Source organism: Haliotis rufescens, unplaced genomic scaffold, assembly GCF_023055435.1.
Source record: "Haliotis rufescens isolate VD_foot unplaced genomic scaffold, xgHalRufe1.0.p SCAF_3, whole genome shotgun sequence".
Lineage (NCBI taxonomy): Eukaryota > Metazoa > Mollusca > Gastropoda > Lepetellida > Haliotidae > Haliotis > Haliotis rufescens.
In genome coordinates this window covers 28,804,507-28,831,687 of record NW_025964001.1, presented here as the reverse complement: position 1 = coordinate 28,831,687, position 27,181 = coordinate 28,804,507, and the positions used below count along the sequence as shown (strand labels likewise).

At 40.4% G+C, this 27,181-nt stretch overlaps 1 long non-coding RNA gene across 1 annotated transcript in view; it reads right to left on the bottom strand.

The window, feature by feature from the left end:
- Positions 1 to 24,295: 24,295 nt before the first annotated feature.
- The window catches only part of LOC125384499, a 71,505-nt gene continuing 68,619 nt past the window's right edge, over positions 24,296 to 27,181 (bottom strand). The window contains exon 3 of the long non-coding RNA XR_007223298.1: positions 24,296 to 25,098. This is a non-coding gene — a long non-coding RNA (uncharacterized LOC125384499). The remainder of the gene's footprint in view (positions 25,099 to 27,181) is intronic.

Genomic DNA, 27,181 nt, shown 5'->3' with positions numbered 1-27,181 from the left:
TATTATCACCGCCTGTTCGTCCACGCCGACTTAACACTGAAACTGATGAGAGTGATGATGGTGCATAAGCGACAGAGGGCCAAAGATATGTCAAGTCATTAAGAAATATGATCATTGATGGTCGCTTTAATTCTTAACTTGTCAAACCATTTAATTTGCAAACGCTGAAATACTTGTTGTTAAGAAGCCAGAGCCCGTTCGATCTGATTAGCGCGACAAACGCGACCCAAAAATCTTAGAATTCGATCAAGCCGGTAAACATCCCGTCCAGCAATGTCAACAAGCCTGATTCTCGCTCTGTTTGATGTGCTATTATAATAACAATGATGCAGTTCTCTTTACCGTTATATTCTCATTAATTTACATCCACTTCTGTGATGAGAGCATTCGTTGATGAAAAAAGCGTTGGAGAGTTCTAACGAGAGACAGTCGTAAAGAGTCGGAACAAAAATGTGTCATTTTTACGAATTCCTCTTGCAGAGTAGATCTGCTGAATGTCCTATCATAAAAAATATAATGAAAATCGCTTTCAAAGATGAAAGAGAAGGAGTTTAGAGTCTGTTGGAAAGACAAGACTTTCGGACATCACAGAAACAGGACTTCAAGTGATGCTTTGAAGACACGTCGCCAATCGTAATGGCTCAATGCGTAGCATGAACGAGTTACTGTGTGAAACTTTTCAAACTTTCAAACTTTTAATTCCGAGATAAGCTCTGCTTAGCTCTAAAGACTCAGACGACTTTGTAATCATTTTTTCTGTAGTTTCGAAATAACTAATCACTCTCCTGATTTCGTCTTTACGCATTTGATGATGAAGTCTTTCCAAATCCCGCACATTTCAACAAATAGGTTTGAAAAAATCAATAAATCCCTCCAACAGTAGTCTTCTTATAAAAGTGTTCATATACGTCTTAACACCACGCCATTTTCACGCGCTCACAATTTGTTTTGAATCGTAATGTGTGTTTCTGGCGCGAATTACTACCAACAATACCAGCGCGCAGACGACAAGCGCGGCCATTTTGAAACTTATTGATACCCAGCTAAACCCGTGTCGAGGGCTAGCGAGTATTTGACTCGCGATCAATAGAGTAAGACGCGAGAATACCTCTATTGTGGAGTCGAGGAAGGAATCACGTAGCAGAATCCCTTTACTGGCGGTACCAATGTGTTTACTCCGAGGATAAAAGAACCCTGACGATAGCACTAATTAGCCAGCAACCCAGATGTGGCAGTATTTTCATTTCTCTTCTTTCATTGCTTTTGTAAGACACCTAATCTGTTGGATCTTAGATTCAGGTCTTCCCTTACCCTCGGATTTGTCAGCAGGTTTTGCCTGCACTTTGGAAGGCTTGATGCTGGATTTTATAATAATCATTACCGAATTATATTTCAATCTGGTAAATTAGTTCAGAAGATCTACCAGTTCCGTGAAACCTAGCCTTTGTTCGGCATATTTGTATATACGTGATATATATTGCAGAAAATCGCCCATACATCTTTTTACGAAGGATTTAAGGTCATGGTAGATTATTACATTTTCGTACTATTTGAATTTTTTCTAGTGATGAATGTTGTACACAATCTAGTAAAAAATATCATATTGTTGTTTATAGATGGCAAACTACAAGAAGTACAAATCTCAGATGGTAAGAGGTCTTAAATGTCAAGATAAGGTCTTCGCATGTGGTGCAAAAATGACAATATTTGATAATATAGATCATCTATGTATGTAGAGGTTTAAGAGTAGTTAGGTGACATCAGAGGCTAAGGTAATGGGACTTACCATGACGATCCGTTCTTATCCTTCTAATACAATTGTAAACACAAACAACCGAACAACAATAAACATGTTTTATTTTTATTCCATTACGTTGTTTCTGCGTCTTGAATACTTGATTTAAGTTGCAAGTGTACTGTTCAAACAGGTACTGTTTAATGGAGTGATGACTGTATCTGGTCATGTTTGCAATCATTCAATTACATCTTATATGTCAAGGCCACACGTTTTGTAAGGGCTTCGAATATATTTGCATAAAAGCCTAGTGATATTTACACATAATTTATTCCATTTTATTCAGCCCAATAGAACGTTTTAAGACTCACTCGCTTTGTCTATTAATTTCTCGTATTGCACGTGTTTAATAGTCGACTATGCCGTACTGTTTACCCCCTGAATGACACACACAGTTGGCAATCATAATTATCAGTTATGAATTTGATCAAGAAATCTTTTTCATTGTGATTACATGCAAGTGTGTTTTCGATCAAAGCAAAGTTGGCTAACATGTATCATTTCAATGTAAACCCAAACACTGTGTTTGCTGTACATTTTATGGCCAAGATATTGGCAAATAATGAGAGAAAGAAAAACACACAAGATGGCGGCCGGTATCGTCTGCTCTCCCTACCTGTTCAATGGGGGCTGTCCAACCAATCGACGAGGGTTTAATATCTGCAGTGCGCACCCGCTTGTGCTAATATCGGCACACGGCGTGAAAAGGGATCGCAGATTCGCTAAACAACAAATGGAGAAATGAATTTGGTCAATGGCACAATTGGACGAATATGATCATTGCAGACTGCAAAGACATTAAAACAAGAATATGACAAAGGCATAGAAATTGTGAAAGTTTTCTGTACGAGCGATCAGTGTGGGCTTTTTTCAAAATAAAGGATTGAATATTTTTTATTAAAAAAAAGCACGAGTGTCATCGTTATGTTTTCGTAATTCACAGATTCATCTATACTGACAAGCAAAAGGAAGTATACACACATGTTTGATGGTGGCTAAAATGAAACAAACAAGAAATGGTTATTTGATGGTGATGTATTTGATATGGGTACCATAGTTGCGTCTCGGACCTGGTTTTTGCAGTGTTTCTGCGACAGCTTTCAGGCTACTATTGATAACGATTTGTTGGCCTAATCCAATTTGTAAGTGTATACTTCTTTTGCCCGGTAGTTTACTTTGTTCGTGAAGATGTCTCAGCATCAGGGACATAACACAGCAAATATTCACAGTCACTGATGTTTCACTGTTCATTCCTCTAGATGCCCAGTAAACCACATGAACTCCAAGTACTGTCGACCCGTGAAGATCCGGGGTAGAAGAGATCTTCAGCAACCCATACTTGCCGTAAAAGGCGACTATGCTTGTCGTAAGGGGAGACTAGCGAGATCGGGTGGTCAGGCTCGCTGATTTGGTTGAAGCATGTCATCGATCCCAATTGCGTGGATCGATGCTCATGATATCAATCACTGGATTGTCTGGTCAAGACTCGATTATTTACAGACCGCCGTCATATAGCTGGAATATTGCTGAGCGCGGCGTAAAACAACAAACGAACCAACCAAGTATGTCTAAATATGTCTACATCGTATCCATGACAGTCATCAGTTTCCCAACAAATCTAGATTGGTCACAACAGACCGCGCGCGCGCGCGCGCGCGTGTGTGTGTGTGTGTGTGTGTGTCTGTGTGGCTTGTACTAGTCCGGACTAAAGTCTGTTTCAGGCAAGACCAAAGAGACACCATGCCGCAGTTTAACATGGATACCAAACTCAGTCACGGACTACGAGCCGGGTTTGACGCCCAACTCCATGAATGGACGAGATGGATATGTAGCATGTAGCAGCTACATTTTATATACACTGAACAAAAAAGTTGGGGATCATGAGTATTTTGGGGGATATATTTGTAGTGAAGACAGAGCAGGCAATTTCATAAAAATATACCCATAAATATTCATGATCCGTTTTTGTTCAGTATATTGTCTAATTCCATGTCAAGACCAGCTTTGTATGACGTCATCATCTGAGGAACAAAACCCACGTTCTGCAGCAGTAATACAAACTAATAATTCGTATGCGACACTTATATTTCCAACATAGCTTTTCATGAACATAACACTCAATAACCAATGGTGGCAGAATTTCTGCTTGATGTTAATAACAAACGAATGGGAAATATTTATCTGAAGGCGTCAACTCAAGGTCTCTGTAAATGTTATTGTGAATGCGCAGAAATATACTTGATTGGTAAACAACACATTTGCAACACTAACAACACAATAACCAGTCTCGGACACCAGGTGTTCGCGAAAAAGGTAGCATGTCCTACCATTCCATCATGACTATGTAATAACAGTTTGGTCATGTTGGTACTCGAACTCCTTTGTTTGCTATATCCGACATTCGACATTCACATCAGCAATAGTGTATAACGGGACTTTCGTGAATGAGTGAGTGAGTGAGTGAGTTGGGTTTAAACGCCGCTTTTAACATTATTCCAGTTATATCACGGCGTGTCAGCTTAATGTGGGAGGAAAGCCCGAAGTGATGCAGGTCTCAGTCGTTTACCACTTCGGTGAAACCCACAAGCACGGGTATGGTGCTGACAAACCTAGAAACATAATCGGGGCGTCCGTGAATGAAAATGGTTTCGTCAATTGCGACAATTACTTATCTCATGCTTCGGATAGTTAATCAGGAGCACTGCGTTGAATACGGTTGTCGGTTCCCATTAAAGGGGAGCTATGCTTCATGACCGTGTACTTCAAAAGAAGTTGAGGACCACAGATTCATTCATATTACTATATGACAGACAACGCCCATTGGAATCTTTTTCAACAGATACTCAAGGCTGGTTATTCTGTTCTTGACATGGCATGACAGATTAGCTGCAGTAATCTGAAGAATCGGTGCTCCTTAACTTCTTTTGAGTAATATATCATCTCGTGGGGTTTCCGGGTAAGACTGGTCCTCACTCCGCTATCTTTGTCATAAGAGGCGTCTAAAATGGATCGGGTGGTCAGATTCGGTGACATGAATGATTGCGTGTCATTGTCCCTCGAAGGCGCAAGACGTTGCTCATGATATCAGTCACTGGTTTATGCCCTTGTGGGAATCGAACTCCGGCCTTTGGCATTAGGAACGACCGCGCCACCCGATCTACCTTATAAATGATATTTGTCAACTGACAGGTGATATCACCTACTACCAATATAAAGTGAAAACCAATTAAACAATATTTGTTGGAGTATTCAGTAGGGATGGCCAACGCTCAAGACGGACAAGATTAACCTAACAACTAGCGATGCTATGCCTGAAACAAAATAGTACCATACTGCAGAGTCACCTTCAAAACTCCCTATGGGGTTTAAAATATTATACAAGCATTTTAATAAAATGCGGTCACTGCCATCACAATATTTGGAAATATCAAAACATTAGTGAGAGTTATTCTTTTTTGCTTCTTATTTTTATATCACACAATCGCATTCCTTCCGTAACCCAAGACCCGTCCCCCTGGCCAAGCCCGTGTTTCCCGTGGCTCACCACACAACATTACGGAACCAATCCCGGAGCTATTTATTTTCATATCCCGTGAAGATTTTTTGTGGATGTTAAATTTAGCGTGAACGATCGCTGATGTTCAACATATTGACGCGCAGGATGTGTGTATCGGGCCGTGCAGTGCGGGCGTCGGGGGTGAGGGTTATAACGGAAGAATGAGCAGAGAGGAGCTCCGCGGTCGACACCATGTCTTCCATTAAAACACGGAGGGTGCAGAGCTCACCCTGCAATGTCGAGCACGGTGACACTGTCCGCAGTATGTTTCTCGCTCGGGGGCTCTTCACAGAAGACTAAGCTAAGTGAGGCGTCAAATTTGCTATAGATCGCTTTTACACTTCCTTTACGCCCAATTGAACTTCAAGCGACTTAGCCTGCTAAGTGACAGCGTGGACAATAGGCATGATGAAATATAAAGTTCTCTTTCACTAAATTATACTTGATACCGCGGTGTTGCCTCGAAGTCAACCGCATTGGCAGACATTGAGATAATGTCACTTTTTTCCGCCCAACTGGCTTCCCGTGAAACGCGCGTGCAGTCCGCCTACTCCGTGCATATGCCCATGCGCGGGCTATTGAGAAACGATGAAGGGCCGACTCAAGCAGGAACAAAACCGACTGTTTTTTAATATCTTCCTGGATATTTTCCAAATTAAAATGAACTTAGAAGATTTAGCGTGTTGTCCCAAGTGCGTCCTCGTAGATTAGAGAGTTCCACGGGTCTGGCCAGCCCAACGGGCACCCTCTTCACTGCGTATTTAATTTTCCAAAAGTGATTGAAACGTTCGCCAAAGAAATATTGCCGCCACTTGAACAGAGAGAATGACGAAACGATTTCCTCTTTAATCAAAATTCCTTGCCGATATGCCAAGCCAGTTAAACTATCGGGTGTGATTTATCGTCCCCCTTGCCCCCACCCCTCCCCTACCCTCCCCTACCCTCCCCACTCAAAGGGCCTTGTCTGTTTATGCTCGCAGATGTTCAAGTCCCTCACGTTGTCAACTCCCGCCAAAATCACGTCATATGCTCTTCAGCAGACGACAATTGGAGAAACGACCTTGACGCTTAGTACTACGTGCTTGAAATACAATCTTGAACCTGCCGTGTACGCTTTCTGCTCCAAGTGGCAAATGCAGAAACCGTCCTAGGCTAATAGAGGTGTTCCTGTGCTGACGGGCATCGACGCCTGTTGTGATGGTGTGTCATGGGTGCTGTGGGTCACCGTTTGGTGTCTTGACCCCACGTATTATTTACCGAGCATACTTAGATATTAATGAGCCAGATTCGAACCCGTTTCTGGTTTCTGCAACGACGGAAAAACTTCGGGGTCGTTTCACCCAATGCCTGAACCACCCGACCCCTACCCTCATCAACCCTTCCCATCCCATCCCATCCAAACCCAGCCCATCACCCCACACTGCGTATTACATAACCACAAAACCAGCCTATCCATTCCAAACCCTCACATCTCAACTCACTCACGTATACCAATGCCCTACACGTACTTCGATACCCGAACCAATTACAAAGTAATTACTTACAGTCATTAATTTAATTAATTTCGTATTGTTTCATTTGGTTAGGACTAATGTTTTACATTTGGAAGTTCACCACTTTCCCTTTTCCTGGAAAACATACAATTAATACCATCTGTTTGTTTGTTTTTTTACGGCGTGATATAGAAATATGTAATTTTCATTTTTAGAACACAACACAAAACTTTGGTTGAAAACTAGATATATAAAGAAATTAGATAAATGTGTTTCTTAAGGGAATTTTCCCAGTCTTAATCATTAAGTTTTCATAGCTTCCGAACAAGACCTAAAGACAAAATACCAAAATTGTATATTCAAAACTTCTCATACGGCGATATATATACCACTGATATGTATAATAATAACCGAAAAACGTCAAATTATACTACCTACCCCTTTTGTATTAAGACAAATAATATAAAATGTAATTTAAACTTGTCAAAGACATTTCAGCCCAAACAGAATTTAAATTGTACTATTAAGCGACTTACAAATTACTTGTCATATAGGAACGCTACTGACGCAAAACGTTGATCTCTCGATATGAATGACAGTCGCGATTAATTCGAGTTTCTGTGGTTTCTCTGTAGCTTGTAAATACCCGATCGCACGTGTATGAGCCCAGAGCTAAATATTGGCTATAATATGTTCCCCACTCTCTCCGACACCCGAGGTGACAGTTGAATAGGCACCCTGAAGTTTCGACGCCGTTTAAATCAGTTCTCCCGAAAGAAAACGGCAGCACAAAAGCGTCGCTCGCCTGGTAAATCACCTCATTGTGCGAATTCTCCGAGGGCCGATTTGTGCAGGTAAACGGAAAATTAGCCCCCAACAGGTTTAACACCAAGCACATGTGTTTGTTTACGCGTTGTTCGCGGTCAGTGGGCTGTCAACAACACTATGCTTCCATCGGTTTATCCCTGTGTCTTTATACTGGCGTATTTTCTTGAGATTCGTATATATATATAAACGTTTTCTGCAAGGCCTTCGGCATTGTTGATCGAGGCCAACAAAGTGATGCTTCCGCCAGCTGGCATGGTATGCACTAATCAGGTTTATATGGACATTCGGCTTGCATGTTTTTATTTTTGTATTAGAATATTTATTCAAACTTTTAAATTAATCTTGTTGTGCCATGCATGAAAACCGGTTCGGTTCTGTGAAAGAATACATTTCACGGAGTTTAGGATCTATTGACGTACAGCTTCGCTAAATGTTTAGATTGTATGAGCAGATTTCCTTTATTATCGGCTTGTGTGTTTATTTATCTACAGGCGCAATTTCATTATTATATTTTTATTTTAAACAAATTACAAGAGACGGTTGTATCGGTGTGAGGCAGTGGTCACTGTGCAGAGTGATGTCCCCTGGTCATGTTGGTGGCAGTGGGTTCGATTCCCACATTCATACCGGTTATGACACTTGGTCTGTTAGCATCGTACTCATTGTTGTTTATTGCACCCTGAAGTGCTAAATGTCTACAACCAGAGTCACTTATCCCACATATAACGTAAAGCCTGACTCGATATTTGCATTAAGTATTAAAAAGAAAGATAGATGTTAGGCGTTCGTGCGTCAATTTTCAGATATTTGTGTTCAGAATTTGAGTCTATAAGGCCGCAGTACAATTATTTTTATATAAATATATGAGTAACTTAATTACGTGAATTTGTAAAACAAATACCTTATAGAAAATACATGTCTTAAGAAAGCCACAGTAATAGGGACTATTACATCACGGTCTGTTTAATTGAGAAGATCTATCATCAATTATTTATTGTTATGGTTTTTTTACACAATTCGGGAAGATATGTTTTTCTGAGATCTTGACAAGTATCACTAATCAACGAAACATTAAATTCACCTTCGATATATACACTACACGATTTTGTAGCAACTTTAACGCCCGAATATCAATATAATTGTTCTGTTAGCGTATCTATTGGGGAATACCCTCGGGTAAGTGAATGTTGGTTAAGGTTGCTGATGGCAATATTCCATCACGACCGAATAATAAAATAATCGCGTTTGTTAATAGAATAGTTCTTCGCCCCCACGGTATGATGGCACACAACCAGCCACGTATTACAATATACGTGTAGCCATCAACCCTCAAATGTCTGATGGCATTTATGACAAACACGAGGCACTTATGACCTATTCTAAGCCAGAGTTGTATCAGGAGACACAGCCTCCACTGCAACTTGTACGATGGGGTAGCCTAGTGGTTAAAGTGTTCGCTCGTAACGCCCAAATCCCGGGATCGATTTCGATCAAGTCCATTTCTGGTGTCTTCCGCTGTGATTTTGCTGGAATATTTCTAAAAGCGGCGTAAAACAATTCTCTCACTCTACTACTGTTTGTTATGCTTATGTACTCACACAATCGGTGATACCTGTCAATACCAAATTGTAAACACTGACATACATATATTTGATGTAAGTCTTAGTGAGTGAGTATTGTTTTACGCCGCTTTTAGCAATATGCCAGCAATATCACGGCGGGGGACCACAAATGGGCTTCACACATTGTACCCATGTCGGGAATCGAACCCGGGTCTTTGGCGTGACAAGCGAACGCTTTAACCACTAGGCTACCCGACCGCTCCGATGTAAGTCTTAAGGTATCTTAAAATATATAAATTTATGTAATATGTATATATGTATATGGTAAATATACAACGTCAACGTCTCGATTTTCTGTCGAAACAGGATATGAAACTGACCCGAATGGATCACTGAAAATCAGTGATGACTCCAGGTGTTCGCGAAAAGGGTAACCATTCCTGCTCTACCGGTAGCACCCGCCTCTCATACAATTCACACAAAAAAGTGTTTGTGTGTTGCCTGACGCCGCACCCAACAAAACTTCTGCTTTACAAAGAAACACTTTACACTAAATAATATAGTAAACACATAACACGTTCGTTCTACATTCACCATGTATTTGTATTTCATATACACAGAAACCAGAGCTCTAGTTATTACATTTTTCATTGGATAACCGGTATTTTTTCATTCATCTATTCATCTCTCTATTGGGTTTTTCCCCAAATTAGTGAACATTTTAAGATTTTTAAAAAATGAAATAATGTTTTAGATGTATATAACTGTTCTAAATATATAGGTTTGGCTCGGAAAGTAAATTAGCTCGTTATTAGTGGGGGGGGGGGGGGGGGGGGGGGGGGGGGGTACGCATATTCTCTAAGCATACGAGACTCGGGTAGCAGTTTGTACAGCATTTTCTGTACCGAAAATTGATTTACATTTTGTGTAACTCTCTGATTAATATTTCAATAATAATTGTAACCACCCATAGTGATATCTTCAAAAGACAAATTGATACTTAGCGAAAAATCTATTTACATTTTACATTGTATTTACAGCGACCTGGATGCATCTGTTCTTAGTGTAACAATATTTACTGACGATTATCATTGTTTGGTCCACGTCTGTAATTTATGTGTCTATATACATTATAGATCAAATATGAAATGTACGCCACAATGAAATGCACATGAAATACGTCCCATACACACAACGGTCGAAAGGCTTTTAACCTAAGCCTGTATGGGTATAGTGCATGGATCAGTTGATTTGTAAGATGAAGCGCTGGGGTTTCTTTGCGACAGACACACTTTGGCTTAGTCGTCATTGGAAAGGTGTTATTGACATATGGTGACAAAGAAAATTGAAATTAATTCCTCTGTCAATAGACACACGTGTCCGAAGTGACTGTATACCTACATAGAAGTCAGCTTATCTCGTGCAGGGAGCGTGTATGTCATTCTCCTGCCTCGGAGATTAATTAACACCTTGTAGTTCTCATATAGAGTTATCGCCCTTTGACATTTGCAGCTAAACCTCAGAATCGTACGTTGATACTTATATGACTATATATCGATACCGACTTTGATCTGATGGCTTGTAACAATACGTATTTCTCACATATTTGTTATTCATAACCCAGTGTTGTATCTGAATACGGGTAGAAAGAAAATATGTGTTTACTTGATACCATATAAGAAGATCGAAGGTTCTATAATATAACATACCGAAAAGAAACTTGTATTTCTTAATGTTTCATATTTCTTCCACATAATTCAAAAATATTATAGACGTACGTATGTACGAAAAGAATGTTTCAAACATTTTGCCCAAATGCGGCGTACATATTAGTTGTTTTTTATTTTGTCAAAATTATTTAATATTTCATTTTTGAGCTGCATAAATCAAATCATATTTTAAACATACGTGTATTTGAAAAGCGTATTCCAGACCCCATGCGGCCTAAAAACAAATTCATGCTTTTTTATTAGGAGCGATTTTAACAGCCAGCAATACAAACAACATCAGATGTGTCAAACGATGTAATCGTTAACCATGCGAGTTTATGCTTTCCGCCGTCTTACAAATACAACACAATATAGTTTGTGTTAGTTTAGCAAAGAGAGATCAAAGGATTATTTGATCTTATCCCCCATCAACAGGTGTCAAATATTTTATTTCACATGCAGCCATTTTAATGGTCGTGGATGAAACACCCTAGATAGTACATACAGGAAGACCCGATGTAAAACTCGGCTTATAAGGTGTGTATGACACAGGTCATGCAAGCCCCGGAATAGTACCAGTAGAATATGGTAATGAAGCACGTGGGTGGTCATAGCTAGTCCGTCCGTCACAAGGACACAATGTGTCTGTCACATAGTTTGACCACGCGGGTGAATATTGCCAATGTTTTCCTTCACCCTATGTGACCGAGCCGATCATTCACTCTTGAGATACCCAAACTTCTTTTAAACTCCTTCAATGGACCCTTACGGGACACAATATGCAGGGCTCGAGTTCAAAACGCCAAGTGAGGGAAAAAAGAGAGGGGATTACCTTCCAATAACGCTCCGACGACACCCGCCATTTCACTTTTTCTCCTTTTGAAATGGGTTGCGGTGTCTTCCCAGATTGACCAACACAGGTGTGACTCGTTCTACCTGTCTGCCAGAGCAGCGGGTTTGTCATCCCCGTGTGAAATACAGGTAAAGCACCATGCATCCTTAGACTGACTCTAGTGGGAGGCGGAGGTGTCATCCCAGATTATGTGACCATCGTATTGTCCTTCAGGGGGTCTTCTTCAACAGTTGAGTCGGGCACTTGAAGCCGACAGTGACACTATTTGTCTCCCCGCAGAGCTGAGGAGTATGTGGTAGTTAAACTCGGACTTTGTAATCATAAATTTGAATTTGAATTTGAAAAGTTGACAGTAATCGTACAATTCCGTGTCACACTGACCTGATTTAGGTTCCTGTAATACATAAATCTTCTTCATCCGAATAAAATCACCGACGTGGAGTGTGGCTCTCTTTAACAGTTAATGAAAACATGAAATCGTTGGTTGTCTAATTTATGCCAGAAGTGACACAATAACGAATTGGTGTCTGAGTCCTAATGAGATGTCATGCTCTGAATGTCAGATGGATAATAGAATTCCGTCGGAATAGTTTGGGATAGTTTGTGGTTTAACATTTGCATTGTGTTGTGATTATTCTGAAAGTTAATGTGATAAAAGTGGAAATGGTTTCATTGTACGTACGGATTTTGAACCGCATCTTCCGTAACATATACTCCATATTTCATCTCAGCACAGACAAATTCAAGAGAATTACTGTTATCTCAAAGACCAGATCTCTTCCATCGATGTGTGTGTAACCAGTATGCTGGGTATAAATCTAAGTATCTAACGATAGCGCGCATCAATAAGACTTTTCAAATAGGAAAATTAACTTCGACTGGATATGAACTTGTGTCGTACCTACTTGAACTGTTTAGGTATCTTGTAATGATCTGGCATATAACTGATCGAAAACAATGACAAATTAATCAATAAATCGAATGGGAATAATTTTAACATCACTTCAAAATAGTGACTTCATTTAACATCTACATCACGTATTTTGGCCACAAATTTACCTTCATGTACAACAACAAATAGTTTGTGTTCTGGTTCGATGTTGCGACATTTCGACAATAAAAGACGTGATAAAGGCTCGCCCATGTTGATTGCATGGCGTTTCTCAATCGTATCCCAATTGCGTAGATCGATGCTCGGGATGTCAACCACTGGATTGCCTGGTCTAGACTCGATTTTTTACAGATCGCCGTCATATAGCTAGGATAATATGGAGTGCGGCGATAAACAACAAACAAACAAATAAACAAACAAACGGACCACCACACTGCCCGTACACAAGTCTCATATTGTCTCACGCATATATCTGTCTCACATTAATATATCATGGTCTCACGGGTATATCTGGCTCACGTATACCTTAGTCTAACGCGTATACCTGGCTCTAGCTCATCGCGTCAGTCGCCTCTTACGACAAGCATAGTCGCATTTTACAGCAAGCATGGGTTGCTGAAGACCTATTCTAACCCGGATCTTCACGGGCTTGTGGCGGGGGAATTGAACATTGTCTTGATAACGGAGAGACTTCTGACATTGAATTAAACAATACTTTGATATTTCAACCGAACCGTGGATTTACGATCACGCAATGAAATCATTCAGCTAAAGTCAGTTATATATGATCATTCACATGCCATCAGTTGATTACACATGAACATAAACCAAATTGAAACTTCTTCCGAAGTTGTCATTTTAAAGAATCCCTTCTTCATATCCTGAGAACACAATCAAAGTACAAATAATTTCATAGCTATTGTGACAAATTCACGCAAAACACAAACGCTTATCACTGATTACGTCACGTTCTAACAGGACATATCCGGCCATTACCGTTAAACAAAAGCAATTTCGTTCACCACCACGATTGCAAGCACATATATGTCAATGTGCGTGGCATGTGCATGCATGTCAGTACATCGTGACACAAGAAGCGTACAAGAAAGTTCCAGTGGTCCACTTTCAACAATGACGTCATAAGGCTCTCAAGATTTCCGGTTCAGCGAAAACAAGAACCTATGTCTTCTGTTCGTCTTAACGCCACCCTGCCGGTACAATATTAAGCACTTCATGTTCACAATACTTGATACTGCAAGCGGATAAGGTGAGGTATTTGACACGTGCGGTGGTAAGTCGGTGAAATAATATTTTGCTGTCACCGTGTCCCCAAAATCTACTCATCCGTGGCCTGATCTGTTTCACAAATACTATGAATGGTAGCTGTGTTGGGTTATTAGATCGTCCGTCCCTAGCGGGAATACTGTGGAAAGCGGTGCCCTCATTTTAAAAATATGTACGGATAATCGAGGTTGCAAAATTTGGTATGAATGTTCCAGCATGATGTTTATTGTTAATATTCACTTACATATTAGAGGTACAGTAAACTACGGTTATAACGAACTCAAAGGGACTACTAGTTCGTTATAACCGTAATTCGTTATAAGCATATATACAGCATAATTACAGCATATAGTCGGGACTAAAAAGTGAGTTCGTTATATCCGTTAGTTCGTTATAAGCGTGTTCGTTATAACCGTAGTTTACTGTATCTCAATGTTTCATCTGTACATGCGTACACAGATACAACAATCCACGCCCACGAAATTCCCCATCTGGGGTAGCCCAGTGGATAAAGCGTCGGCTCATCATGCCAAGGACTTGATTTCGATTCCTCAAGTGGGTATAGTGTGTGAGTGAGTGGGTATGGTTTTACGCCGCTTTTAGCAATACCACGGCGGTGTACCCTAGAAATGGATTTCACACAGGGTCCGGTATGTAACGCCATGATACGGCTTAACTAAACCCATCTCGACTATTGTGAGCCTAGGAAAATAGACTTTACAACGCAACACCAAAAAAAACTTGTTACAAGTGATCCCGATTTCAAACAAATTCTTATTATACTAGCAGTGCATATGTAGTCTTGTACATTTGATTTACGTTTTGAAAATATTTCAATTGTATGTGAAGACATTATTTCCACGCCAGTGCAGGAACTCTGTAGCATATGTGAATGCCGTGATGGGTTGAGCTCTATCGGAGATGTATACACGCTGCACCTCTGTACAGAGGTTCTCTTGTAAAGGTACACTGATGTCGGTGGTTATGTGCCCGCTATACAATATGTACACAATCCAGGTGAGATGTGCAAGGGGAGCGAGTACATCAACAGATGAAGGAAGTAGTGTGACATGAACATCGTATGACAATGCTGCAGCATGGGCGGAAAGCGAAATTAGCATGGCTGAAAGATAAATAAACATGGAGGAAAGTGAAATTAACATGGCTGAACGTGAAATAAACATGGCGGAAAGTGAAATTAACATGGCTGAAAGTGAAATAAACGTGGCGGAAAGTGAAATTAACATCTGACATAAATTTGAGTCAGCAATCCGCAGATAGAATGCGTAATATTGCTAGCGTCTGCCGTTCCCCTCGTGGATTGGGGTGTGGTGGAGTCGTGGGTGGGATCAGGGTGGCCTAGTTGGTAAAGCATTGTCTCGTTCTGCCTAAAACAAGCGTTCGAATCCCTTCATGGAAGAAGTTTATTCTTTGTGTCCCTCGTGGATGGAATATTTGCTAAAAGCGGCACAAAATCATACTCACTCGCGGGAAAATAAGGCGATCAGTGGGTCTTGAATACACCATGGTTTATTCCACAATAGGTTCTATATTTATTCTTAATTCCGCACAAATGTGATTATTCAATTGCGTTCTGCTTAACTGTTTGTGTCCTACAGTATTCGCGTCAATTTCAGTTTCAAATTTGATTTATAGAATCTGAAGTGAATAAAGGAATCCTTTGGCCGATCAACAGATTGCCAAGTGTTTGTTTTAGACAGATGTACCCTTGTATCAAGTTTATAGCAGCACTGTTCCTCGCGAGGGAATCTTGTAAACAAGCCTGCAAGATAAATTTGCTTTTGGGTGCCGTCTTTGTCGACGGAACCTGTGCCACCTCTCCCGCCCTACGGACTACAAATCTCTTTTCATAGGAAAGTCATCAATTTTTCTTCCACCATAGGATGGTAAACATGGCATTGTAGTTCTGACATTGACGCAACAATTGCTATTGTCAAAACAGTTTAGCATAAATGTCATTAACGCTAAATGAAAATGGGCCTTGTATTTACAAATTGTTTGAGCCCTACAGGGCGGAGCGACCATTAGTAAAATAATACCCAGACTAACATAATAGGAAAATAAGGTTACAAAGCCACTTTAACTCGGAGAAAGACCCCGTTGAGACTCTACAGGGCTGCACCGGGGGGACCCCTGATGGGACTGTTTACCCCAGGTCCTTGTGAGAACGAGGCTAGGGTGCCGGTGTGTGTCACTACGAATCACTACCGGATGTGAAGGTGAACCCCGGCAGTTGTTAAATGTATATATACCACTCAAACCAAGTTAGGAGTGCGGCGTTAAACAACAAACGTACCAAGTTAAAGAACACCCGATTCTTTCATATTACTATTGTTTATTTTTCGTGGTATGGTAACATTTCTAATATGAAAGAATCGTATGTTCTTTAACTTGGTACGTTTGTTGTTTAACGCCGCACTCCTAACTTGGTATGACAAATTTACCTTAGTCATATGAAAGAATCGGATGTTCTTTAACTTGGCATGACAAATTAACTACAGTCATATGAAAGAATCGGATGTTCTTTAACTTGGCATGACACAGTAACTACAGTCATATGAACGAATCGGGTGTTCTTTAACTTGGCATGACAAAGTAACTAGAGTCATATGAAAGATTCGTGTGTTCTTTAACTTGGCATGACAAATTAACCACAGTCATATGAAAGAATCGGGTGTTATTTAACTTGGTATGACAAATTAACTACAGTCATATGAAAGAATCGGTTGCTCTTTAACTTGGTATGACAAATTAACTACAGTCATATGAAAGAATCGGTTGCTCTTTAACTTGGCATGACAAATCAACTACAGTCATATGAAAGAATCGGTTGCTCTTTAACTTGGTATGACAAATTAACTACAGTCATATGAAAGAATCGGTTGCTCTTTAACTTGGTATGACAAATTAACTACAGTCATATGAAAGAATCGGTTGCTCTTTAACTTGGTATGATAAATTAACTACAGTCATATGAAAGAATCGCACACGCAAACACACACACACACACACACACACACACACACACACACACACACACACACACACCATTTATTAGGGTTTATGACTTTGTTCCTTCTTTCATGGTTATAAAATTAAAAATTATATCTGACATTTACTTACGATATACGTGTAGAATTTATACATTGACCTTATAAAAATAGCAGTTGACTATTTAGAGAACATTTCAGAATGTTCCTGTTCCAAATGCATACGAACCAGTACGCGTGACGAAAATATCAACAAGGTTCGCGTAACAAAGGGGGATGACTGCTGTATAACAATAACCGGTTGTCATGGACTCCGGGGCTTGATCTAAGGAACGAAAGGTAGTTGGTCGACCACGACGTGAAAATGGCGGTGTCTGGGGACATTTCTGTTGTAATTGTCGCCCAAACAAAGAACGTGCTGGATGCAGGTGCAGAAACGAGACCGTCTGCCAATGAAACAAAGTCGAGAGAGGGAAAAGTTATTGGGCCTCTTCACGCTCCTCAACGAGAAATCATCTGTGGGCAGTAGTTATGTTGAGCGGCCCGACCACTCACATGGTGGGTGGTACACTTCGGAAAAACCGCCGCAAATTATGATGGATGGGGAAACAATTTAGTCTTGAGACTAATTGTTTCCTTTCTCATTGAGAGCGTATTATTTGGCCTTATTCGTCTGCGCTATTGGAATACCTAATCGACAAATCTCTCCCTGATTCAGTTTTCTGTTTGGGTTTGTTTTTACAGGCGTAGTAAGACATGTACGGCCAGAAAAGTCAGTGGCATACTATAAGAGAGTGTGAGTGAGTGAGTTGGGTTTTACGCCGCATTTTAGAAATACATTAACTTTTAGTGCAAATCATCGTCTGAGGCATCGCAATACGACTTCGCTGTGCAGGTTCGTTCTTACGGCCAACCACGAGCCTCTGATTCTGGGTTCGAATCCCACATTCTCCCTGATTATGATCATTGGGTTGGTTTCAGCGGCATACCTGTGTTCGAGGGTTTCACCAAAGTGGTAAACGTGGAAGACATGCACCATTTAGGGCTTTCATTCAACATTCGTCTGTCCAACTGAAGTACTGTTCAAAGTGGCGTGTAACACATCTCACTCACTCACTCACTCACTCACTCACTCACTCAGTATGAAGGGTTATGTTTTTTGTGAGGATTTAACTACACTAGGAGACATTACATGTTTTGTGTGTACATTTCTGCCCTGTTATTAATGACCTGGTGTCCTGAGTAAACATTGATGTGTTTCTGATCTGTGAGCGCTATATAGCTCCTCTACCCAAAAAGGTGTATATTCACAAGTAAACGTGATGTAATGTTTGAAAGATGTTCTGTCTTCAAAATGATACTCACAGTAATACCTTCTGATCCCCTAACGTGATACATTGATACAAGTCACAGATAAGCGGCATTGAACTAACTTCTTTTACTTATTCTACCTGCTCTACTCGTTTTACTTTTGCTTTCCCAGCTTTTCTTGTTTTACTTGCTTCCCCTGCTTTACATGTTTTACAAGCTCTACATGCTTTTCGTGTTTTACTTGCTTTACCTGCTTTACATGTTTTATCAGCTCTACATGCTTTTCGTGTTTTACTTGCTTTACCTGCTTTACATGTTTTTTTTCAGCTCTACATGCTTTTCGTGTTTTACTTGCTTTCCCTGCTTTACGTGTTTTACTTGCTTTCCCTGCTTTTCGTGTTTTACTTGCTTTCCCTGCTTTTCTTGTTTTACTTGCTTTACCTGCTTTACTTGTTTTACAAGCTCTACTTGCTTTTCTTGTTTTACTTGCTTTCCCTGCTTTACTTGTTTTACTTGCTTTCCCTGCTTTACTTGATTTACTTGCTTCCCTGTTATACTTGCTCTTCCTGCTTTACTTGGTATATTACTTTTCCCTGTTCTACTTGCTTAACCCGCATAACTTGTTTTACTTGCTTTACCCGCATTATTTGTCTTACTTGTTTCCTTGTTTTACCTGTACTTGCTCTACCTGCTTTATTCGTTTACTTGTTTCCCTGTTTTACCAGCTTTACTTGTTTTACTTGCTCTACTTGCTTTTATCCATATTACATCCTCTACCTGTTTTTCTCATGTTATCATCCTTACTTGCTTTACCTTCTTTAATTTACTTTGCTTGTTTTACTTGCTTTACCGTTTAACCTGTTTCACTTGCTCTCCCTGCTTTACTTGTTTTCCTTGCTCTACCTGCTTTAGACTGCTTTACTTATTCCAACCTTCTGCTTTCTCTACCTGCTTTACCTTCTTAATGTGTTTCACTTGCTCTACCTGCTTTACTTGTTTTCCTTGCTCTACCTGCTTTAGACTGCTTTACTTATTCCAACCTTCTGCTTTCTCTATCTGCTTTACCTTCTTAATGTGTTCTTCTTGCTCTACCTGCTTTACTTGTTTTCCTTGCTCTACCTGCTTTAGACTGCTTTACTTATTCCAACCTTCTGCTTTCTCTACCTGCTTTACCTTCTTAATGTGTTTCACTTGCTCTACCTGCTTTACTTGTTTTCCTTGCTCTACCTGCTTTAGACTGCTTTACTTATTCCAACCTTCTGCTTTCTCTACCTGCTTTACCTTCTTAATGTGTTCGACTTGCTCTACCTGCTTTACTTGTTTTCCTTGCTCTACCTGCTTTAGACTGCTTTACTTATTCCAACCTTCTGCTTTCTCTACCTGCTTTACCTTCTTAATGTGTTTCACTTGCTCTACCTGCTTTACTTGTTTTCCTTGCTCTACCTGCTTTAGACTGCTTTACTTATTCCAACCTTCTGCTTTCTCTACCTGCTTTACCTTCTTAATGTGTTTCACTTGCTCTACCTGCTTTACTTGTTTTCCTTGCTCTACCTGCTTTAGACTGCTTTACTTATTCCAACCTTCTGCTTTCTCTACCTGCTTTACCTTCTTAATGTGTTTCACTTGCTCTACCTGCTTTACTTGTTTTCCTTGCTCTACCTGCTTTAGACTGCTTTACTTATTCCAACCTTCTGCTTTCTCTACCTGCTTTACCTTCTTAATGTGTTTCACTTGCTCTACCTGCTTTACTTGTTTTCCTTGCTCTACCTGCTTTAGACTGCTTTACTTATTCCAACCTTCTGCTTTCTCTACCTGCTTTACCTTCTTAATGTGTTTCACTTGCTCTACCTGCTTTACTTGTTTTCCTTGCTCTACCTGCTTTAGACTGCTTTACTTATTCCAACCTTCTGCTTTCTCTACCTGCTTTACCTTCTTAATGTGTTTCACTTGCTCTACCTGCTTTACTTGTTTTCCTTGCTCTACCTGCTTTAGACTGCTTTGCTTATTCCAACCTTCTGCTTTCTCTACCTGCTTTACCTTCTTAATGTGTTTCACTTGCTCTACCTGCTTTACTTGTTTTCCTTGCTCTACCTGCTTTAGACTGCTTTACTTATTCCAACCTTCTGCTTTCTCTACCTGCTTTACCTTCTTAATGTGTTTCACTTGCTCTACCTGCTTTACTTGTTTTCCTTGCTCTACCTGCTTTAGACTGCTTTACTTATTCCAACCTTCTGCTTTCTCTACCTGCTTTATCTTCTTAATGTGTTCGACTTGATCTAACTGCTTTACTTGTTTTACAGTCTGTACCCGCTTTAATATGTGTCTACTACTCACAGATACGTGAACGCCAATCGTGATTAACTTTCGGCCTACAAGTGGTTGAACACTATTTGCCATTCAACATGTATGTTTGTAAGCAGCTTGTGTTTGTAAACACTACATAGGCAAGCGTTGACATATTGAGTCGACGTTGGAAGTCAACAAGGTTACTGTTTACATCCAGATACATTAGTGCAAACAGCAAAGATTTACTTAGAAGTTATGTAAATTAATATTAAGAATATAACATAGGTTTATTGGCATTAACTTTCAACGTGTACATTTTTATAGTATAAAAGTGGTTTGAATAGGATAAGGCTGTCAGTAGAGAAAACAGTGCTGCCTTGAGCCGGTAAGTTAAGCAAGACACTGTGTTTTGTTAAAGTCACCGTTGTTCTTAGGTTAGAGCAGAGCGTCTTACATGTTGTACTTATTTTATCATTGATGTTCTAAGTACGAACAGCGCAGTCTAGTTCCGCACATATGTTAGTTTAACGTGCGATCTTTTCACTGATGTTCCCTTGTTCACATACAAAGTTGGGATAAAGATGCCGATGGAATCAGAGTCTGGTAGACATACCCGTGGGTAGTTTGGTACTAAAAACGCCACGTGAAGACCCGGGTTAGAATAGGTCTTCAGCAACCCATGCAACCGACTATGCTTATCTGTCGTAAGAGGCGACTAATGGTATCGGGTGGTCAGGCTCACTGACTTGGTTGATGCATGTCATCATATCCCAATTGCGTGGATCGATGCTCATGATGTCAGTCACTTAAGTGTCTGGTCCAGACTCGATTATTTACAGACCGCAGTCATATAGCTGGAATATTGCTGAGTGCGACGTTAAACAACAAATGAACGAACGAATGATCTATCTAAAAACACTGCATGTTTTGAGGTAAAAATATCCACATTTCTACTACTCTTAATATACTTACATTGCTCTTACTATACGATTAGACCGCCTCCGTGGTCTTGTGGTAGAGCGTCCGCCCGGAGAGCGGAAGGTCCAGGGTTCGATCCCGGGCCGCGTCATACAAAAAGACGTTAAAAGATTGTACTTGTTGTTACCCTGTCTGGCGCTCGGCATTAAGGGGCTAAAACAAGGACTGGTCGGCTCGAAATCAGTATACTGTGTCTGAGAGGGGTATTCATGTTAAACTGCGGCATGGTATCTCAGTGAGCTAGCACTATAACTCGGCATCAGTCCGGACTAGTACAAGCAGCCACACACATACACGTGCATGCACGTCGCTATATAAGTGCAATAATCTTGGACGCGACGTTAAACCCAATTTAACCTCACCTCACCTACTATACGAATATCCGAGTGGTTAAAACGTTGGGTCGTCACGTTACAGGGTTTCTATTGCCCGAAAAGATACAAGGGGTGAGGTCAATTATTCATGTACCCCGACGTGATTTGGCGACAATATCCGTACGATTCAAAAGTAAATTTACGATTCTATATCATAAACATATCTGTCTGTGTGTCGTGTGTCCGTGTGGCTGCTTGTACTAGTCCGGACTAATGCTGCCCACTGAGATACCATGCCCCTGTTTGACATGAATAGTATACTGAGCCGATAGCCTTCTTTTATCCCCTTAATGCCGAGCGGGCAGGGTAACAACAAGTACCATCGTTCAACATCATTTGGTATGACGCGGCCGGGGATCTGACCACCATCCATTCACTCTCCGCTTCGATCAGCGTTTATCATTTTATCATTCACTGGTTTCCCTGACCCGATCTCGATTGTTTACAGTGAGTGAGTGAGGGGCTTCACACATTGTACCCATGTCGGGAATCGAACCCGGGTCTTCGGCGTGACGTGCGAACGCTTTAACCACTAGGCTACCCGACCGCCCTCGATTGTTTACAGGCCACTGCGATATCGCTAGCTCATAGTCAACTAAACTGGCTACGGCAAATAAACAACAGACAAAATCACATTCATCTACCACAAGGGTATCAAAGGGATTCATGCTTGTAATACATATCAGAACATTTCTGAGCATATATCTCTGCAGATGATCATAAATGTGTACACGGCATTCATGTACATGTATGTCTGTATAATACATTCAGGGCCAGCTGGGTTTGGCTTACCATTATAGGAGGTGCTTACCATTCGGACCGCCTCCGTGGTCTAGTGGTAGAGCGTCCGCCCGGAGAGCGGAAGGTCCGGAGTTCGATCCCCGTCCGCGTCATACCAAAAGGCGTTAAAAGATGGTATTTAAGGGGCTGAAACAAGGACTTGTCGGCTCGGAGTCAGTTTACTGTGTCTGAGTGGGGTATTCATGTTAAACTGTGGCATGGTACCTCAGTGGTCAAACACTATAAATCGGCATCAGTCCGGACTAGTACAAGCAGCCACACACACGTGTGCATGCATGTCGCTATATAAGTGCGATAATCTTGGACGCGACGTTACACCACATTTCAACTCAATTCTTACCATCCTCAAACCACAAACTGTAACAGAAACAATTATAAAAAAGAATTTAGCCGGTTTTGAAACTTTGGCGTTTCAATATATTACAAAAATACTCGACCAGTGAAAGAGTGCGCGTTTGTATAAATATCAGTCAGCTGGGGGTACACAATACAATTTGCGTCCCTGTTTTCCTTTTCCTCTTTGGGTCTTTGTGAATTGCTGATGCGGAAACGAGACTTTATAAACGATGAGTTTCCAACTTATACATTAGATCAATTTCATAACGCAATATGTGACCAAAATCGTTATATAAAACCAAACGCTAAAACGACCTTCGGGAATACGGGTCGACAGTGGAAGGAAGGGCACCAATTGACAAACATCTGGTCACCATTGTCAGTTTAATGATCCGCGTATGTTCTTTTATTGTGACGTTTGTCAATTCAATACCCCGTTACATGAAAACTGTTACATAGATGAGGATGTGACTGTATACAGGCGCATCGGACGCTTTGATTACACAGGGCGTTCTTGAACCCGACGCCTTCCAGAGTTCAGAACCATTTTTGTCTCCGATTGCAGAGGGATAAACATTAGCCTGCAGAACTTATGTATTGATGTTATTATCCAGAATGACATCATCGGGATTTTTTCTTGTATTTTAAAGTTTGTTGGGGTTTAATTATCCAGCAATACAGTGATCTGAACGTACACAGCAGGACATAGTCACCTGCTATTGAACACCTGGTGTTATTTTAATAATGATTCGTTGGCGCAGTTTGGTATTAAGCTCGACTTTCGTGCAAAAAAATCACAACTTTAGAGGCACAATTGTGCATGCTCTATCTACGAAAAGTTCAAAGAGCGCCACACAGGGTTGCAACATTTAAGGCCAGAGCAAAGCTTTCAAACAGTGTTATGATAGACATGTGGAGGACATTACCAAATTTGAGGCATCAGTGACCAAAATTATGTCCGATCCAATTCCCTATTTTGACTTGTACCATATGTTCCCGTGGGGTTTATTTCAGGTGAACAATTGACTTACCTTTGCATGTGTTTATGACGGTTGCCATACGCACACCTTTTCGCGAACACCTGGTATCAGCAGTATTTGAGGGTGATTCATAAACACATGCTCATGATATAGACAGAATCGTACAAGAGATTTCTTATGATAATGGACAGGGTGACGTTTTTATTTTCGATTTGTGTTGTTGATTGTTTAGACAGTGTCCTCGTCATATGTCATAGATAAGAGATCGCTATCTCTCGTGCATGTACTTTATAGTTTATCAGTTGAACAGGATGTGAAAACGAAGTGGGAAAATCGAATGAGACTGTTATCATTTCAATCGGATAAACAAATGTTTAAACAAAAAAGTTTATTTTGTGAACTATTGAATCTGTTAGGTTTTCTCACAATTGGGCAAATCATTTCAAGCAGGATAAACATTAACATGACTATATTGTGAGCAGGGATATCAGTATCAACGGTTCAAATGTTTTGGACGTTTATAATTAATTGATAGTTGATAATATTTGATGCAGAGGAAAACATACGTTGTTTCCTCGTTTCAACTACAAAAACACTCTCAACACAAACGACATCTACGACGTCATTTCGTAGAGGATGCTTCTTTGTGCACACAGTGATGAGGAAACTCATACAGCTGCGGCACATATTTACCTTGAATTACCCAACAATTTATTTTCGTAAAAAGACATTATTGACTATAATTTTTTATACACTTAACGTTTTCCGAGTCTTGCCCTTCATCGTGTGATATCACTATTGATGAATTGTGACCTCCATCAATCTTAAGCTGGGGGCACGGGTGGCCCCGTCGTCTAAGGCTCCGCAATTCACTGTGCAGAGTTGCGTCCCTTGAATACGCCAGAAACCTGTGATTTCCCTTGAGTACGCCAGAAACCTATGATTGTGGGTTCGATTCTCAGTTATGTTTTTAGGTCTGTCAGCTCCATGTTCGTGCTCATAGGTTTCACCAAAGACATTGTTATTCTCGTCTCTCACCTCCATCAGTCCTTCAAAATACAATGTTATAATACATAATGTATACAGTGTTTTGAGCCACTCTCACTGAGTTATGAGAGACGTAAAAGTCAGTAAAATTATATAAACTTAAATATGTATAATACATGACAGATTAAATAGCAGTAACTATATAAAACATGTGTTCAGCGTTACGGAATTAAAAAGCAGGTTTTGGCAGTGTAATATGCATTGTGTTTAAAAAGTACAATAATTTATCTTGGTCACACAAATCGAAACAATTCGGACAGCTGAAGCTGACACTTCTATACATGATTTCACGCAGAGTAAGTAAGTTCGGTTTAACGCCGCTTTTAACAATATTCCAGTTATATCACGGCGTGTCAGCTTAATGTGGGAAGAAAGCCCGAGCGATGCAGGTCTTAGACGTTTACCACTTCGGTGAAACCCACGAGCACGGGTATGGTGCTGACAAACCTAGAAACATAATCGGGGCGAACCGGGATTCGAACCCACAATCATAGGTTTCTGGCGTGCCCAAGGGACGCAACTCTGCACAGCGAATCGCGGCGCCTTAGACGACTGGGCCACCCGTGCCCCCTTCACGCAGATCACCATACAAGGGCAGTGTAACAGTACGTGTCTCTCATCCTCAATGTGTTCAGTACACGATAAACACACACTTTCATCAACATCCATATAAGTGTACCTGCCAGTTTCGATAAACATGTACGTATGCGACATTTGGCTTCCCTCCCACACTAAGCTGACCACACCGTCATATAACTGAAACAAGCATGAAACACTCATATCCCCTGCCAATATGACATGTCCGGTTGTGTGCAAGGCAAAATTATTTACGGTTTTCAAGATCTGCTCCGGAAAAGAGCACTAACGCCATTTTCAGTCTAAGTCAAAATCGTTGCCGTGGAAACTCGAAAAAGAATCTTTTTCGGAAATCCAAAACTAACAAAAGGCACCAGTTCACCATTCGACCTATCTATGTGCCAAGTTTGATTAAGATTTCATGGCGTTTGAGTTCTGCTACCGAAACGTGACGGACGGACAGCACCCATTCCTATAACACCCCCCACCCCCCTCCTCCCCCTTCCATTTCGTTGTGGGGGATGATAATGTTTACATCAGAATTAAATCGACTTGCTATTACCTCCCGCGCTCCAAACCGTCCTCTTATGACAAATCCCTTAAATTGTCTGATCCTGTGATATAATTACGTTTAATACTTCAACACAACCTATCAAATAGAATAAAGTGACAAGAAAGTTGTAAAAACTTGCACACATGTGAGTTTACTATAGCTGTACACAAACTATCAAAGGCACTAAATATGTTGCGGTGAGGTTACATCAATGTGTATCTATTCCGGGTGTTTTGGGTACACTGATGGCAAAAGTGCATGCGGGTAGACAGTAAAGAAATCTGTTAGTCATTATCAAATGTTTTCTAAAGCATCCATTGAATGGATGGGCGTTTCCAAACTGTGGTCGTGACGCAACATCCATACTGCGTTCTTACCAAGAAGGAGGATTTACATTTAAAAGTTTCTCAAAGCCCGAGGCGAGGCCCATTGATCCTTTATAGCGAGCGGGAGAGAAGTTAGTATATTCACATGGTAACTTCAGTTTGATTACTTGCCTGCATTTCTCGGTAACGAAATCGGTTATTCCATACGACAAAATGTTCAACTGATTTTACCTGATGTCATTTTAAAAATGTCCTTTTATCTTGAAACTGTTCATTCCTTATTCAGCTTATGTGAAAACTATCTATGGAAAACATCTCCTCTAAAGATTGCATTTTCGATGAATTTGAAGATTTTCTGAAATACTCACTAACAATAAAATATAGAAGTACAAATAAAGTATTAAAGCAGAATAATATAATTTATTGATAACTGGTGAGAGAGAAGGGTTTTTTGCGAGTCACACATCAAAGACAAGAAATACGTACAATATAGTTGATTATAGGCGTAGTCGGTAAACGCAAGACATTTTTTTCTTTTGTAAGAAATAAGGTAATAGATATACGTTTCTAATGATTCATCAATTACAATGTATATTTTGTTATATAGATGCCTATTTGATCTTGTCAGAG